Below are 16,596 nucleotides of genomic sequence, written 5' to 3'. Positions count from 1 at the left end.
CTTTTAACATAATTTGTAAAACCAACAATAAAGGACAAGTGTCTCTGGGGTCCTTAAAGTGATCTTAAGTGGAGACAGCAGAATATAGTTTTCTAAGAAACACTCCTCAAAAGTTACACACTTTAAAAGAAGAATTCAGTGAATTTTGAAATTAGAACTCTTCTTATTAGAAAATATTTTCTTCTCAAACCACAAATGCAGAGCAAGGCTTAATTCTCTTCTGATTTATGTTTAGGTTGACATTAGTGATACTGGTTTTGATTTTGCACTAATAGGAGAGTATGAATTGTTAGTCTGCATTTCTGTTAAGTTCCAGTTACCCTGATACAGAGCAAAGCCTCCAGGCAGACAGAACATATTTTTTTCTGGAATGGATGAGTACATCTATTAGCAAGGTTTAGAAAACTTCAAGGCCAGTGTAGCAGCCAAGAAGATAAATTAGAAACAGGATGATACAATTCAAGTTTCCATAAGACAAGTCCAGGGGAAAAGAAAACCCTAATGACATGCAGATAACAGCATGTGATCTTCACGACAGGATTTTGAACAGTGTTAGAGGATTAGCACCCAACTCATGCTGTACATTATGTTACTAACGCAGAGTTGAACAAAAAACAGCAAACACAACATGCCAAGTGTGAATTCCCTCAGAGGCAACCACAAAACAACTGATTAATATAGACATTTCTTCTGTCCTTTTTCCAGTTTGTCTATCTCTAAAGTGGCTGAGAAGGAATTTTTTGCATTTTAGCAATCTAGACTTTACATGAGGCTACACAATTTTCTGTCTTAAAAGGAGAAAAAAAGTTCAGCCAGTGTAATTGTACTCTTAAAAAGTGAGAAAAATTCTCTTGGTTGCCCTCCACAAGCTCTTAAAAAGTTTTGGGCAGTGTCTTCTTCAATGCAATTGGTGTCTCCACGCACATTTAAATATAATGGTACTTCATTGATCCAGGTGTCACTAAATGATGTGATGTGGAAAGAGCTACTTGATCAAGCATTTCAGAAGACTTCTGAGGATCTCAAGCCTAATTGCATGAGCATAATCATGCTTATAACTGCAAAGTGATTGCCAAGCTATTGTGATTCCACCACTGCATGTCCTTTGAACTTTGGCCATGTGGTATTGCCTTAACTCTTAACTGTATGCACTGTACACAGTACTGAGGGAAGAAATGAGCCTGCAGCCCATCCCCCTGCACACACTCACTGTTCTGGTCCTAAAAGACACTGGAATTGTTCTGAATGGCCATTGCTAAAAGTCTGGTAACTTCAGTATACACAGATGTGACAAGGAAAATTGTTTTCTCTTCATGTCAGGGAGAATGAGTGTCCCTGTGTCCATGTAGTGTCACACTAATGCAGGTCGTGTTTGCCTTTATTAAATTCTGAGGCTCTGATTGCATTTATTGAAGGAGTATGACATATATTAGACATTCACATGGCTTGCTATAGACAGGATCTGATATTCTCTGTTTTCTCAGACTCTATTTCTGTCTAGAATACTTTTCATTCAAATGCTAAACAATACATTTATACAGCTTTGACTTTTTAAAATAAAGCTGCTTCAACATACAGAAGCCCAAACAAATACAAGTTTGAGACATACTTGTCAATTTTGAAGCAAGTGAGAAATTTGCATTCAGGAAAAAAAATTCAATTTGTTCTCTTTAACCTTTCCCTTCCACCCCCCACATTGGGGTGTATGTAATGTAAACAGTTTCAAAATACAACTTTAAGAAAATAAACTGACTAGCTGGACAAATAAATGTTTCTATTTCCTCTTCAGTATTCTGCAGTTTATTAATGCTCTTAACATAAACAAGTTTACCAACAGGAATTGCTCTTTTTTGAAGTGGTAATAGTTTTGTTCTCTGTGTAAGGATGTCATTGTGCAATCTGATATTGTTTATTGTTCTGTTTTTAGAAAACGAGTATTATTTTAAGTATTTAAACAAAATTGAGGTATACCTACTTGATCATGTTAAAACATCAAAATTATAATAAGTTTAGGAAAGTCCTATTTACTTGCCCTTTATTGGATTAGGATTTTTTTTCTTCTCAAATATTTCATGGATGTATTAAAACTAATGAACATTATGGCTGATGACTTGTTCTCTGCCATTGTAAAATCTACGACTCTAAGCTCAAAAACACCATTAAAGTGGGCAAAGAACAAATACAAAGTATTTCCTGTGTCTCACATCGGCGCATTATGGTTTCATTTTGCCTTAAATAGAAACTTTTATAATCTGCATGTAATCGTGATTTTAGTAAGATAAAATTTTACGTGGCACTCTATTATGAGATGTTCAAAGTTCAGACTTGCCATACAATACTGTAATTAAATTGTAATCAAATAGCTAGGAGTAGTTACAGAAGTGTGTATGTAAAAAAACCTAAAAGAGATCACATTGCTCCATCGTCACCTCAGTGTTTTTGCTAATATTGTTAGTAACTTTGCAGTTTTCCTTTCTTATTCATATAAATATGCTGAGAGAAAATATTTAAATTGAATACTTCCATTTCCCATGTGAAATTTATTTGCATTAAAAACAAACTTTCTGCACTTACAATTTTAAAAAAGCAAAACACTTCAATCCATTGAAAAAAAAAGCTCTTAGTTTTCAGTTGTGTGGTTCACTCATAGACCTTAATAGAGAAAACAAGCAAAAAGCACTTTTCAGATTCCTAGCAATCCAAAAAAATGCATTTTTTGTGCTTAAAAATACTCAATGTGTTCCTTACAGAAATCAAGCGTATTTTTGTAAAGCAATATGATCAGGATACCAGTTATTTTCAGAGAGAGTATTCATTTGTAAAAGTTAGCTTTCTTCTTGGCAGTGCTGGAGTGGAATGTTGGATTTAATTTAAAATGATTAATGAGATTTTGTCAGACTCCCTGCCTTTACCACCACTGCAGTTTGTCAGCACAACAACCTGGGAAACCCGGACGCCACTCTGTCGCCCAAAACTGCTTTCCAGGAAAAAATAAACCCAAGTAACTAGTGCCAGGTACGTGTTGATGGTATTGTCTTTCAGCTGTTGAAAGTTTAAGCTGAGACATTTACACATTCTGAGGAAGTGAACCTCATTTGTTATTTCAGTAGTCTGTTTTTGACAGTGGATACCAGTGTAAACTTAAATTTTAAGTTTTTAAGAGCAAGCATAGCCATTATTATTAACCTTATGGGAAATCCTATAATCCTTGCAGAAAAGAAATACTTTAAAAGGGTCAAAATATGTATTGAAGCTTATTTAGCTAATATTTTCTGGAGAAAGATCATCTATTCAACCTATATACTGTATTCTGTTAGGAGGAACTCATCATTTGAGCACTATGCATGCCAATAGGTTGCTGAGTGGCAAGGAATGCTCTGTTGGACTTGAGGCAGATGCATCAATGTGTATGTGTATGCCAAGAGCTAAAATCTGACAAGTTTGCAATTCTTTTCATGTATGACCATAACATAAGCAAATGAGTAATTCTTTTGAAATGTAAGGTTGATATTGAAAATTATTTAGAATTTGTCTTCTTTGCTTTCCTTGTGGAAGTTTGTTCTGTTGATCTACAGTTTGAGCATTGTGTTTTCTTACACATGAAATACACAAAGACTGAAAAGATTATTTCAGTTTCGAAAGCAGCCTTTCCCTTCTGAGAAAACATATGCCTGCCTGTGCTGTACAAGTCCTCCTGGAGTCACATAATGCTGTATCAAAAAACTGACCTTACATTCACTCGTATGGACCCCTTTATACACCAGTTCTATCCATTAGTTCAGCAGGCAAAAAGTCCTGCAGGCTTCACAGAGATGTAGGTGGTGAAACGAGTTTGTACTGCTCTGCTGCACCAGGCAGAGCATACCCCATTATGGGGCAGGATAGCACATGTATTCTTTGCAGTACTTTTATCTTAGCTATTTCTTACTGCAGGGAGCCACAGTTTCCCTGTCTTCATATCAAGAATTCAGACTAATTGTCATAATTATGTGTAACACAATTGAACTGAAATATATTTTTATAACTGGACAACTTCTTGAGTTTACTTGCCTTCTGCAGCATTAATCACCTGCATGACAAAACAAATGAGGAAATCACAGGACTTCTTCACAAGTGCTGAAGAAGTGCACTTCTCAGCCTGCTTCTTAGTAACAATCAAGATGCTGTATTTTTTCACATTAAATGTAACTTCTTGTTTCTATATTCTACTTAGGAATTTATATCAATAAATGTACTTGTTACTGTTCCACACTGTCTGAAGTCTGACAGTAGCATTTCTGATTTTTTACTAGCAGAAGCTGTCTTGGGGTTTTTTTGCACAAAATAGTAGGAAAATTTAAAGTAAATACTCAACATTCATCTATCAATGCAAAAATACAGAAAGAAATGCTTGAATCTTTTTTCCCTATAAATAAGGTTTATATTTGTAATAAAATACAGAAGGCACATGACTAGTAATCAGCTTTTGTTAAATTCTTTTTCAATTTTTTAAAAGTAAAATATTATTTCCCTTTCTTGGTATTAACTGTTCACAACATGCATAGTGCTACATAACATATACTGAAAATCACAGCACTTAAAGGGCTAATTTGAAGATGTAAATAAACATAGACATTATTCTGGCTCCCTGTATAAGATAGATTTTATTTAAAATCATAAAGACTCTGAAATGTATTGAAAATTCTTTTAAATTAGTGATATTTAGTAGTATTAAGTTAAATTGTCAATCATAAATCAAGATTTATAGCCTGAGTCTAAAGACTCAGATTAGTAAAACAGAAAAAAGCAAAGGAATTTTTCTTTGATAAGACTCCACAAAGCTAAAATTTGGTTGGTTTTAATGCAGATCAAGACAGAAGTTTTGAAAAGGTGAGATTAGTGGTCTCTGTAAGAGGATACCTGGTCCCAGATGTATTCATGCCTCATCCTCCCTCTTTCCTGCAGTAACATAAACAGCTTTTCTGCCCTGCCCAACACATCTGAACCTCTCCACGGCTGTCCACAGGGAAGTTGAGCAGTTTTTGTTTGCAAACTACACCTCTTGCCCCCAAATTAGTAAATAGTGTGTAGTCTTGTTATTTTTAAAATATAAAGTGTTCTGTGTAATTTCTTCACAGTGGTTAAATAACAGAAACAAGATAAATTAGCAGTTATGTTGTACTCTCAGTGAGTATCAAAATTTTCTAAGTACAGACAGTTCTATTATATAAAAGCAACAGAAGAAAATAACTTCACTCCAAAATCATCCTCAAATTGATTCATGAATGCTAATTAGTGATCTCTAGACTGTTTTAGAAGTTGCTCACCACATATTTGAACTAAGACGAATATGAGATAATACTAGGAGAACCTTATCTGCATTTTCCGTACCGCACACCTAACAAGTTACACCCTAGAAAAGTTATTGCCCCACCTCTGTCAAAAGCAAATTGGTAACTGAAGGGTGGAGAGTCAGGATGTGATTGCATTGGAAGAAGTAAAGACTTAGAAGTATCTTTAATGACTCACCTTCCAACAGAGCCATGGTCTCAACACACTGTTTAAGGTGATAGATGTCACTGTGTTATCAATTGAAACAAAGCAGTATCCTCACATCTCCTTGGATAATCTATTCTCAGTAGAGACAAGAAGCCAAAAGCAGGCTGAGACTTTGGAGGCTTACTACAAGTAGTGCTAGTAATACTGTTAGTTCGTAGAAGTAGTGGCAAAAAGCATTTAACCTCAGAGAAAAGAGAAACAGTAAAATTCAATGACAGTAAAGGAGATCTGTAAAATAAATAGCAGAATCCCACCTGTACAGGTGTAGCATTATATTGGTGTAAAAGAAAAGGTGTAAAAGTACCCATTTGGCTTCACCCCCATCGTAGCCAGTTCTCAGTACGCAGGTGTACCACATAATGCAGCAAAGGAGAATTTGTGTGTTAGTAGGCTGATGAGGTAACCTCTCTGCTCTGGCAAGCACTTCTCACAAGCAGTCTTTGGTGAATCAGTAGCATTGTAAGACCTTCTGGAAAGACATTTGTCACTTGCCATATGACAAGAGTTTAGAAGAAATACTCAAAGGCTGAAGAAAGCCTGGATATGGGGCGGACGAGGTGGGGTTGTTGATACTGTTGGGCATATGTATTGTATACATCTATCCCCCTTTCTTCCTTCTTCACTTTCTTCATTTCCACAAAAGCTTGTTCATAGTAGTCTTAACAATCATTAAGCCCAGGATACAAAAAAAAACCCCAACAAAACAAACAAACAATCTTTGAGAGTAAAAAGTGTGTGAGCTTTCACAGTTTTTCCATAACATTAAAATCACATCAAAATTAGTAAGTATGTACAGAGTCTTCAGATGCTATTTTAATTACTGTTATTTATTTCATTTGCTATTTTAACTGGAAATTGTCAGTTAATGCATTTATCACACATTGTGCCAGTCTTATACATCACAAATCAAGGCAAGGTTCTGTGAAAGGACTCAATAATATATTGCTATGAAAAATAATACATTGGGTCCAGGAGAATAAAGCTGTGACTGACGCAGCATTTGCTTATATGCTGGTAAACATAAATAGTTACATGAAAATGAAACAGCCTTTAAACAAGTAAGTGATCCAATCCATTTTAAACACAAGTCCTTGAAGGGAGGGGGTCTTAGATGTAAGTCCAATCCCTATTCTGCTGACCATACATATCTTTAAACACATTCAGTTTCTGAGAAGGCAATGATGTAATTTTCCTACTATTTATGTCTCTAAGACCCAGTCAGCTTGGAAGGTCACCGCCAAAACCCACTCCTGACACGAGTAATATTTGGCTTAGGCTCCTTATAGGATTTGTTTTAACAGATAACAACCACAGAGTGAAATGATCCAATATCAAGTTTATTCTTGATAGGAAAACTTACACAACAAATGCAGTAATTTAAAAAAAATAAAATTATTCCTGACAATAGCTCCATTGAGGCAGTGCAGTCATAATGTCTTTCCTGAGCAAAAGCAACACTCTGATCCTCAATTTTACACGTTTGTTTAACAGGTTTTAGCAGCTGGGAAAAGCTCCTCTTGATATTTTCTCCTACAGCACAGCTGCTGCTCTCTGTGCATTGTTCCCCAGGCCTTCCTCAATGCTCACTATCCAGAAGAAGGAGCCACAGTTTTGGATCACAGCAACATAAGAGCAACACACAATTTCTGCAGTACCAACCAGTCCTCTCTTTCAGTGAAACTCCTAATTTACACCAGCACAGAATATGTCCTTCTCTTTTAAGTCCTGAAACTTAATTATCTTTCTCCTACCTTGATACGCAACTATTCTTTCTGCATTGCTGGGATGTTCAGACCTGTTGCACCCTTCATTCTATGGATTCCTTGTTCACACAGGTCCTTTTACAAGAAAAGGGCTGAGTGTCAGAAAGACAGAACACAAACTCCATGCTGTGCAGAGGTCTTATTATCAAAAGACCATTTAAAAACCAGAACAAAATAACACAGTGCATTTGCAAGGACCTATCCCTAGATACAAATATGTTTCAAATTAAAGACTAGAAGTGACTGCAACATAAAGAATACTTTGCTGACTAGAAAATCTGGTTAACTCATGTCTTTTATGGATCTGTCTATTGCATGGTATTTTAAAGTGGCTAAGTTTCATGTTTTTCAGCCACATATTCTTGAAATTGTCTCTCTGACTGTAAGCATAATATTTTTTTTTAGTCTTCGACTTGCTTAGACACTTTTTTCTTTCTCTTTTCCAATGTTTCCCTTACTAGTATTAAAACATACAATGTAACATAACTTCCTAACAATACCTTTTACTTTTCCACTGTGATTTCCTGACTTGTCAGGATCTTTCTAGATATGCTTTCTCTTAGAAAGGCTTATAGAAAAAAAAATTGTAACTCCTCCAAAATTGACAGGGTTTATATGTATATATTTATGCCTTGTATATATCCTAGGCTCCTGGTCTGCTTGCTTGCCGGTCTGATTGATTGACTGTGTCCTGAAACTTGTTTATAAGAACCGGCAGGCCCCGTATTTGTATAAATCTGCAAACGCCCAAAGAAAACCCAGCACCCGGTGATCTCGCCGTTGGCTCTGTTCCTGCAGCCTCAGATAGGAGTACTATGACGGCGCTGCTTATAAGTAATGCCGCCTGGGAGCTGCCCTACCTCCTCCTCCTCCTCCTCCTCGTGCCTGGGCTGCCGCGGAGCCCTGGCAGCCGGAGGGATTTGCGCGGTCACCGGCCGCGGATGGCGGCAAAGCGAAGCGGCCCTCGGGGATTGCGAGGGCGACCCGGGAAAATTAATCAGCTTGTCCTTGCTTAGGCTCCGAGGAGGCGGGGGATGGCGGGCAGGGGAGTGAGGATGGGCTTTGTTTATTCGTCTCCTGTTTCAGGAGGGTCGCCTGTCCCCCCTAGAGTGACAACCGGGTCACTTTACAGCCGTGGCACCTGAAGCAAAAATAAAATGATAACAATTAGGTTGCCTACAGATTGAGGAGGCTTAGTCCAATGCTCTATTCATGTTAAAGCCCCGCCCCGTCCCTCCCGTCTCCACCTGCCAAGACGCAAAGCCGGGAGGATGCCTGCCCTAAACCCCCCCTCCAGGGGTCTTTTCCATGTGGATCCCATTATCATCATTTGCTCTTAGTATAAGGGGGATTAAGGCGATTAGAATGAAAATAATTAAATGATTTTTCAATTCACCCCTTCATGTAAAGGGAAAGAGAGAGAGGGGAGTCTACCTGGAGAAACAGAGATAGGGTCTGTGATGCCCTTTTGAAAGGGGTAACTTTTAAAGGAACGAAAGGAAAGGGAAGGGGGAACCCTCGCAACTGTCAAGTGTTTTCCAAACACTAGATTAATGCTGGCCAGACGTTTGTTGTAATGTGGCCCTACTGTTTTCAGATGGGTTTTTCAAACTGTAATTGTTAAGTCTCAGCATTGAATAATGAAAGCAAAATAAAAAAAATCTCGGACGCTGGTTTTGTTGTTGTTTTGGAGGTGAGAAGGTGAAAAAAATCTTTTGGGGGTGGAGTAGGTTTTTTTCTTTTTCTTTCTTTTTTTTTTTTTTTTGTTGGTTTTGTTTTTTTTTTTTTTCCCCGTTACAAGCAAAATTCCTCTATTTCATCATTTGGAATACAGCCATAATCCTGATGAAAGGATTTAAACATTTAAAAACAACAGACGGCTTTCAATCTGATAAAGATTTTAATCTTTTAATCGTTTCGTCAGCTTCTCTTTCAATGAAAGTGCTCTAACAAAACTGCTTATATATATATGCACACAATCACACTAAAGCTATGTGTTCATTTAGGTATCTTTATGAATCCGTACCTCAATATTTACCATTTCCGTTTGCACGGATAAAATTTAGAGCTTAAATCCTCATGTGAGAAAAGGCAAAAAACTCAAAGGTTAGTTAGTTACAAGTGCCTTTGCTTTCTTCGCTTTCTTCTTCTTTTTTTTTTTTTTTTTCCCAAGGTAACGTTAACATTCCAGAGCATTTTAAAATACAGTTGTACACCTGGGACAATTCGCGTGAGAAAATTTCCAAGACAAAAGGAGAGAGTCTTCCCAAGGGCAATGGAAGCTGCTCTGATGGTCGCGCCATCGGATTTTCCCAGCTGTGCCTCGGTGCGTGCCAGCCCTGCCACGGGGGGGCCGGGAGGCAGGACAAGGACTGCCGGCAGCTCTGCCTCGCCACAAAACCCCCCTCCGCCTTCGCCCGGAGAGGCAAAGTCACAGCAACCAGACTGTTAACTTCAAAGGGGCAGAGACAGCGACATAACACACCCCTTCATAGCTGAATCACAACGAACTAAATTAAAATTTTAACCCCCCGAAAGGACCGCTGCTGATGGAGGAGGAAGGCGAGCCGGAGACATTCAGAAAACGCGAAGTTTACACACCTAACGCCTCTGCTACCTGAAGGCACAGCGCCAGAGCGGGTAATTCCTTTTACTAATTACTTGACAACAAGCGGATCAAAAAGAAAATCTTGTAGGAAGGACTTCAGCATCTGCGGGAGAGAATAACATTCCTTTCCTCCCTGCATACCCGAAAATCCTAACAAAAATATTGGGGATGCTCTGCTCTCGCCGGCTCTAAACACGTCTGCCCACAGGCACCACTGCGGTTTGGTTTTAAAGGTTCTTCTACAGCTGTAAAATTGCCCTGTGGGGCGCTGTTATTTTTAAAATAGTAGATCTTTTAGGGTCAAATTTAAGTATAGATGTTTCTTTGAGTCAGCGAGGAGGGGAAATCCCGCTTGTTGTCAAAACTTAATTTTCAGCTATTAGAGAAGTTTGTAACTGCAAATATTTTTCTTTCCTCTATAAATGTTATTGGCCTGCTTTCATAGTTACTAAAAATTTATCCAGCAAATCGAAGACTGAAACCCGGCATTCATTTGGCAGTAACTCCTTTAGTAAATACTTGTTACTACCGCCTAGCGCCCTTTGCCCGCTGGGTCTCGCCACCAGCCCGGCAGTGTAATTCCTACCCACCGAAGCGGTCATTAATGCCAAACCTGCGGCTGCGAGGCGCTTCTCAGTTACCAATAAAACCTTTACTGCGACTTGCCTCGGTGCGTCTTTAGAGAGCGCGCTTGTAGGCGCCCGGTGCCTGAGCGCTGTTCTGCCTAATGCCTCCCTTCCTGATCGCATTACCGGCCGCTCCCCCGGTACTATTTATGGGCAATAAAAGCTCTCGCAGGCCCCGGCCCGGCCAGGCTCTCCTCCGGTCAGGACGCGGAGCAGGTGACCGAACCTCGCGGTTTTCCTTTTTCCCCGCTTCAGTGCCGAACAGATAATTCCTCGACTTTACTTGCCGCCACTTCTCCACGGAAGTCACGCATAGAGCCTCGGAGGGGACGTGCCCGCAGTGGCCGGCAGCAAAGGGACCGCGGAGCCCGGCAAAGCCGAGCGGAAGGAGGACGGCAGGCGGAGGGGCGGCCGGCGGGAGCGAGCAGCGCCGGCCGGGACGGGCGCTCCGCGTCCCCGCGCTGCTCCCCCGCCGGCGGGGCCTGTCCCCCCGCGGGGACACGCAGCAGGCGGGGACAGGGCGGCGGCGCTCCCCGGGATGCCAATAGCCGCCTCCCCCGGCAGGTCCGTGCAGTTCACAAAACGACGAGAGGATGGAAAAAGAGAGAGAATGAAAAAATACGCATATTTTTTAAAATCACAAAGACACACACACAGAGAAAAACTCCCACAACAAAACAAACCACCAGTCCAAACAAAGTTCAAAACAACAACAACACAACCCCAACCTACAGAGACCAAATCTCATTTACCTTTCGTGGCCGGGAAGGTTGCTATGGCTCTCCCTTCTGGCGGGATGGGGTCTCCTCGGAGATCCCCGTCTCGTCCGCTCCCTCTGTCCCCTAGAATGGCACAAAGCGCGTGTACCCCGCGGCGGCCCCCACGCACACGCTCCCCGCGGCTGGGGCTCGGCCTCGCAGCCGGGCCGGGCCCCCCCGCCCCCACCATATAAGGCGCTCCGGGAAAGCCCCGGAGGACCCGCTGGTGCCAAGCGCTGTCCCCAACACTTTGGGTCACCCAACTCCGCCTCAGCTCCTCAAACACGGGGAAACCCTCCTTCTCCAGCAACGCCCTGGTGGGTTAGGTGTGTTTTCTGTTGTCGGGTTTTTTTTGTCGGTGGTTTTTTTCCCCTGAGGGTATGTACTGAGGCTGAGCTCAGCCAGCCCCTCCGACGTGCTGGGAGGAAGCCCCCAGCTAGCTGGGGCTCTTCGGTCGCCCCCAGAGCCGCGGGAGCCCCAGCCCTGCCGAGCCGAGGGTCAGGCGCTCGGCCGGAGCGGCGGGGTGGCCGAGACGCGTCTGTCTGCTGGGTGTAGGAGTCAGGCTGGATGGAGTCCTCCCTTACGCGGATATTTGATTTAAGTCTGCCTCCGGGGAAATGCAAATAAATAACTTAATCGGGAGGAGAGGGGAGAAAGAAAAAAAAAAATCAAAAGGACATCCAATCCCAAAGCTGACAGGAGCTACAGACACTAAATACGTGTAGGGATGGGAGAAAGAGTAAAAGTAAATAAATCTCGGTTACTTAATTGAAAGGCAGAAGCGAGCCCTTTGTGTACACAGGGCTTCAGGGAGAGGAAAGCCAGAGCACGGGGGAAGCGGGGGGAGCTCAGGGGCTCCCCTTGGCCCTGCCGGCGGGAGATTTACCTTCACCCGGCCGTCTCCCCATCCAAAGAAAGACAAAAAGAAAGAGAAAGAAGTGTTAGGAGAAGCCCAGTAAGTGGGGCGAAAGGCTGAGCGGCACGGAGAGCTGTCCCGCTGCGGGCAGGGAGCCAGGCTTCCCCGTGGCGCTGGGGACGAGTGGGAGCGGGCCGCTCTTGCAGCACCAGTGGCAAACGGGCAGCAAGACTGGAAAGGTGCAAACAAAACTGGTGAAAAGAAAAAAACACTTTTTTTTCTCCCACCTGCAAATATCCTGTGCTGCTCGAGGAGTGCTGCGGGATGAAAGAAAGAATAAGGCTTTTTAGCGGGGTAATGAAAGAAGGGTTGACAGTGGTTTGGAGTTTTCTTTTAAATGAGGTGCCTTGGCAAGTGTATTTGCACAGGTTTTTCTGCATAGAAGCCAAAGGATCAAACGGGGCCTCCAAAATCAGTTTTATTTAATTATTTAGGGGCAAAGCTGAAACTGTCATTCCAACCTAATATGATAATTGACTGAAAACGAATCTCAAGAAAATCTTTTTGGTGTCTCACATACAACCACAAGTTTTTCTCCCTGCATTTATAATCAATGCCCAATAAGTCTCCAAATGCAGAGGATAATGCATATGATTGAACCCTATCCTTGGAGCTGTGAATTTATTCACAGTGCACTTCTTTGAAGAATTTAGCTCTTTAACTTCAGAGGGTACATAATACCAAAGGATGCTCTGGACACATGCTTTCATGTAGACACATACAAATCAATCTTATTCCTTCTGTTAATCCCTCGTTCACCCACAGTAGTAACAATTGTGATTATCAGCTCCAATTTTATATCTCTCATAGTGTTCTCCACATGAAAACACACTGATGATCTGCAGTTTGCAGTTTGCAGTGTTACTACCACATGCAGAGCAACTCTCAAACATTTCTCTTCTCAAACGTGACCTTTCAGGTACCTCTCTCCATGGTATCAAGAGGAGCCTTTCCCCACCAGTCCCAAACTTGTTTGCAACAATTCAGCCTCTTCACAAGTCAGCTTCTTCCTGGACACTGATTCCAGCATCATTTCCATTAAAAAATCAGGCTGGTAACTCCAAAGACAGTACAACCTGTTCCATTCAGCTGTTTCCATTAAGAAAAAAAAAGCAGTCTGTTAACAGATCTGTCCTGAAACTCAATGTGCACATATACCCATTTCTAACAAATACCAGTGCTTTTTCTGATACCTCTCTTGTACATTGTGGATGCAGTCAGAAGTGTCTTTTACAACTGGTGTGCAATATTCTTTCAGTGCATATCTGCGTTGAAAAGGGCCTGTTTAATGTCATCAACGCTATCTAGAGTCATGCATACACTGCTAATCAGATGGTGCAACTGCAGAAATCAATGGCCTCTCAGCTTACTCTAGGCCATTATAACTGTGACTATAGAAAGTCTTTAGAAAAATAACTATCACCTTCATCTACGGTCATACTGTCATAATTTCCTACAATCTCAATTTTCCAGCTACCAAAAATAGTGTTTTGAAAATGCAGTTTTCATGCAGAAACATGAAGCTGATAAAATAACAATTTAAAAATGTAATTTAGTTTTAAAAAAGATGTACCCCTACCCATGAGACGTGGAACTGGAAAATTTAAGGTGAGGGTTTAAAAAAATTTTAAAAATATTATTCTTACTCAATTTCTCACATTCCAGCTTTTAAAATTAAAGTGTGGCTTTAATTTTCCCTTCATTTATAAGGTTTAGTTATGGAAATGTTATCACACTATTTGCTGCAAAGACAGCTACAGACTCCAAGAGATCCCACTGGTGACTTCCAGTCTTCCTTAGGGAGCACAGCAGCAGTTGTTCAGTAGTTAGCAACATTAATCAGTAGTCTACACCCCACAGTTCAAAGCAGTGAATGGATAAGGTAAACACATATAAATCCTTATGTCTTAGAGAGAAATCTTACATTAGTCTACCATACAAAAGGACAAAAAAAAGAAGGTGAAGAAAGCCTTTTGAGGCTCTATTGTCAATACAGAATGTTTCCTAGCACTAGGCGAGAGAGTGGCTGAAGCCCTGGCTGCTGTGGGTGAGAATTAGCTCTTCGGGCAACTGAAAAGGGCAAGGTCAACAGAACACTCACAGCAGAAATTTTATGCCTCAGGAAGAAGTCAAGGGAGAAGTGGCTACATGTAGGTAATTGCAGTGACAATCTGGCTATCCAAAACACGTAGGTTTCCCTCATATTTTTCTGGGAGGCCAGTCAGATTGGCCTTCAGTCCCTCTCAATGGTCCCAGGTGGTGCCTTCTGTTGTGTGTGATGCAATGGCAAATCTGGGCACAGGACACTGCAGGATGTTTCCTGCAAAATTAGGAGTGGGTTTTACGGCTTATTTCTCAAAGTAATCTGATCTGCTTCCTCACCTTGTATGTTGGTACCATTGTGATTTCTCTTCTTGCATCTGCAGTACTGAAATATACAGAGAAAGAGGGATGAAAGTTTGAGAATAAGCAAAATAAGTATCCATTTTAAGGGCTAGACACTCATCGTTCTCATCTTCCTGAAGTCAGAAAACCTCTTGATTTGATACAGTGCTTAATACTTAGATACTGGAGGGCTGATTCCTAAAATGGTTACATCCTTGAATTTGCAACAATAAAAAGACCGAGCCCTGCCCTCCATGTTTACACTGGCCAGAGGGTGGGTTTTTATCATCTAGCTGCATCCTTGCTCTGGACTCTTGCCTTCTGCTCTGAGGCACTGAAATTTCTTAGCCAAACTGAGACCCAAGATCATTGCCTGAGGTTATGTTGCTGAGAAACCCAGGGTCAGCCCTTTCATGTCACAGCATGCAAACTGGAAGAAGCAGAGCAAAAGTGGGGCTGTGTGTGCCAGAGAAGGACTGAGGCACTCTGTGAGTGGTGTGGAGCTGTGTGAAACCTCGGGCAGCTGGACAAGCAATCGTAGCCCTACTTTGGAAAGAAAATGCAGAGAGCCAGGTGGCAGTCAACCAGAAGAGCTGAGATCTATACAAAAATCTTAAGCAAAACAACAAAACAAAACAAAACAAAACAAAACAAAGCAAAACAAGCCCAAACCATATACAGGAAAGAAGTCTTTTGGAGTAGCACAGATTTCATTCAGAAGTATTAAAAAAAAAGAAGTTGTCCGTGGTGTCTCTTTCACAGGGCACATTTTACCAGATACCTGCACCAAAAATACCACAAAACATTACCTACCTTATTCAGAAAGCCACTAAGGGGAAAAAAAAAGGTTTCTTCAAGGGGAGTTTGATGTGCTGTTTAGCCTGCTCTGTCATTTTTCTTGTCTCTCTTCATAATCTCTATGCAACCCAGAAACAGCCAGTAAAAAAGAGAGACCCTCTGCTTGTTTAATTACTTCCTGAAAATTTGACAACTACTACTTCGGTCTCATTGGATAATCTACTTTTAAATTACCTGGTCTTTCAAAGACAGCATAATTTGAGTACATTTACTTCCCTAGCTATACATCATGCCTATCAAAATTAAATGCTTCCAACATACCAATGCAGTGTTTTAACATTTCACTTTTGTAATACATTTAGCAGTAAATTTAACTTTTTAACAGATTTTCATACCTTTAGCAGTAAAGCACAGTCAGAAGCAGATCTTTTTTTTTCTGATGGGGAAGTAAAATTATGTAAAAAATTATAGAAGTTTATAAAATGCAAAGCTCCGCCTCAAATTCTGCGGTAATTAAAATGTTTTTCTTTATTCCTGCTTAAGAAAAAGACTATTTTATTAGTACAACTAATTTCTGAAGAAAATATGAACTCAGGCATAACTCACTGAGTTTTCATTTTTGCTCTACATATAATCAAAATCACAAATGTTATCTCAAAAGAATTCACATTATTTTCCTCTGAATTTCTTTTAAGACTTTTTTTTCAGAACAATAAAATTAATTACAGAAATCTAGAATAAACTATTCAATGTACTCCTTTAGCAGATTATTCAACTGCCGTTTTAACTGGTGAATATGTCTGTCTTTAGAAATTCTGTTTTTCTGTGATCTGTGTGATTATTTCTGCTTCCATATCAGAAAACCAAAAGTTGTCTTAACAACACGTATTGATTATCACCAAAATATGCAACGAGCACGTATTCAGGGTGCGGTCTCTGCAGGGTGTGTGTGTTTTTCAAAGCTGAAAGACTACCCCACACAGTACTAGGATTCCTCCTGTAGAGAAACGGGAAGTGAAAAGCAGTCACAAAAACAGACCTCTCTCCCAGATATTAGCATGGCTCTTGAGAATTCCTCTCTGAGGAAATGCTGAATTTGAGGTTGTTTCTTTTTCCTTTTGTTTGTCCATAGTGACACATGTCAATAAGCCCTATTTTTAAATGAGAGCAGTTTTAATTGCAGGAATGCATGCAGATCTCGTGG

The 16,596-nt window shown here is 40.7% G+C and overlaps 1 long non-coding RNA gene across 1 annotated transcript in view; it reads right to left on the bottom strand.

The window, feature by feature from the left end:
• Positions 1-12,645: 12,645 nt before the first annotated feature.
• The window catches only part of LOC138109760 (uncharacterized), a 29,662-nt gene continuing 25,711 nt past the window's right edge, over positions 12,646-16,596 (bottom strand). The window contains exons 5-6 of the long non-coding RNA XR_011150704.1: positions 14,592-14,637; positions 12,646-13,298 (exon numbers count right to left, since the gene is read on the bottom strand). This is a non-coding gene — a long non-coding RNA (uncharacterized lncRNA). The remainder of the gene's footprint in view (positions 13,299-14,591; positions 14,638-16,596) is intronic.

This window comes from Aphelocoma coerulescens, chromosome 4, assembly GCF_041296385.1.
Source record: "Aphelocoma coerulescens isolate FSJ_1873_10779 chromosome 4, UR_Acoe_1.0, whole genome shotgun sequence".
Lineage (NCBI taxonomy): Eukaryota > Metazoa > Chordata > Aves > Passeriformes > Corvidae > Aphelocoma > Aphelocoma coerulescens.
This window is presented reverse-complemented; position numbering and strand designations above follow the sequence as displayed.